General features: G+C 36.3%; 1 protein-coding gene across 2 annotated transcripts in view; it reads right to left on the bottom strand.

Annotated features, from left to right (window-relative positions):
* The window catches only part of LOC118742462 (glutaminase kidney isoform, mitochondrial-like), a 17,463-nt gene that overhangs the window by 1,364 nt on the left and 13,996 nt on the right, over window positions 1-2,103 (bottom strand). The window lies entirely within an intron of this gene.

Raw genomic sequence — 2,103 nt, 5'->3', positions numbered from 1 at the left:
GAATTGGTGCTGGATCATAATAGTAAGTGTGAAGCAGGAAATTGTTATGCATAAATGTGAAATGGCGCGTAAATTTATTTCATTGTTTTGTTTTTGTTTATTCCACTTTAGACAAGCCGCACAACCCTATGATCAATGCGGGCGCCATACTGACCTGCTCATTGCTGCAGGCTTTAATTAAGCCAGATATGACAGCAGCTGAAAAGTTCGACTACACACTGCAGTGGTTCAAACGCTTGTCAGGTGGTGAAAATATTGGTTTCAATAATGCAGTGTTCCTGTCGGAACGCGAAGCTGCCGATCGCAACTATGCTTTGGGCTTTTATATGCGCGAGAATAAATGCTATCCAAAGCGTACGAATCTCAAGGAAGTGATGGACTTTTATTTCCAGGTAAGGCTGGAGAAGAATATGTGCCTACATATATTTTACTGATAGTCAGGAATAAATATTCGTAAAATTAATTTAGTAAACTGAGTGATCTACCTTTAAAACTTTTAGTCAACAGTTCTACTGAGCTTGGGGCTGTTATTTATGTTTGTGGAAAACAATAATAATTTACAAAGGTAGAAGTTGTAAGGAAATAACCACATCTCCTCATCAGGCTTCTTCATTAAGCTCATCGGTTTCCTTTCATCTGAAAAAGGCATGAAATGTTTAGTATCTCCATATCAATATTTCAGAATGCAAAAGTAGCGAACAAGTTCGAATAGAAATATTCATGTTTACAAGGGAAGACGATATTATAGAATAGAGTATATTTTGCTTTGCTGCTTTTATGCTTAAGTGCACATTTCAGATACGTACCCCAAAATGTGCATCAGCGGCATTATTTTTAACATTTAAAAGGAAACTGCTCCGATAGATGCATTCAGCTTACCTTAATTTTTTTTTAATAACATTTTATAAAAAGTAGTTTGGTGCCCTATTTTAGAAAGTCTCGAAAATGACATTTCTAAATAATTGTTCGGCAAAAAACTTGACTAGGGGTATTTTCAAACAAAATCTTTTTACAAAGAACCACTAGTCCACAGAAAATTAAAAACTAATATCGCTAGCTTAGAAAGAAAAGTTGCTAAGTCCCATTTTAAAAATTTTACAGGAGAGGAAAAAATCTTCCTATAGCCATTTTCTTTAACTATTTCGCAAGACTTTGAATCAAACATATTGCGCGTTTAAAGCAAAGCAAAACTCCATAAGAATCACAAGGTTTCGATATTTATTAAAAGATGTCGTATTATTTTGGCCTTATCGGATTTGCGGTGCTTCTTTTGGACTTAGCAAGTTTTCCTTTTATTGCTTATGAAGAGGAAAAAATAAAACAAGTACCTTTATAATTTTCGAAACGATGCGTATTCAATTTCTCTAGCCTCCTATATCAAAATATGAGTTTTCATAAAAAGTGGACTTAGCAACTTTTCACTCTAAGCTAGCGATATGTCCCTTTGAAATATGAAACAACGTTTTTATTTTTGTTGTTAAAAAAAAAAACATTAAAAATATCGATATGTAATGAGATTCTACTATAGTCCGCAATTTCTTTCGGTAAAAATCTCCAAATGACTAACATATGGGCCTAAAAATATGCAACGTTTCTAAGTAGGCGTTGTATATTTTTAGGAGCCAACCTTATTCATTTAGTGCTTTTAAGCTATTGAAATTTATTACAGTTCTTAAAAAACTGAAATTTCCGAGTTGGTTTTGAGGATTTTTTTCAATAATATTTACAACAATCCCTCAATAAAATCTCTCTTCTACAGTGCTGCTCGATGGAGACGACCTGCGAGTCAATGTCCGTGATCGCCGCTACCCTCGCGAACGGTGGCATTTGTCCTACCACCGAGGAGAAGGTACTACGTCCCGAAGTCGTACGAGATGTGCTTTCCATAATGCATTCGTGCGGCACTTATGACTACTCCGGCCAATTCGCCTTCAAAGTGGGTCTACCCGCTAAGTCTGGTGTCTCCGGCGGCATGATGTTAGTCATACCGAATGTCATGGGCATTTTTACATGGTCACCGCCACTTGACAAGCTTGGAAATAGTGTGCGTGGTGTGCAATTTTGTGAAGAGTTAGTTAGCGTCTTCAATTTCCATCGCTACGA

Source organism: Rhagoletis pomonella, unplaced genomic scaffold (genome assembly GCF_013731165.1).
Source record: "Rhagoletis pomonella isolate Grant_MI unplaced genomic scaffold, Rhpom_1.0 Rhpom_scaffold_00007, whole genome shotgun sequence".
Lineage (NCBI taxonomy): Eukaryota > Metazoa > Arthropoda > Insecta > Diptera > Tephritidae > Rhagoletis > Rhagoletis pomonella.
This window is presented reverse-complemented; position numbering and strand designations above follow the sequence as displayed.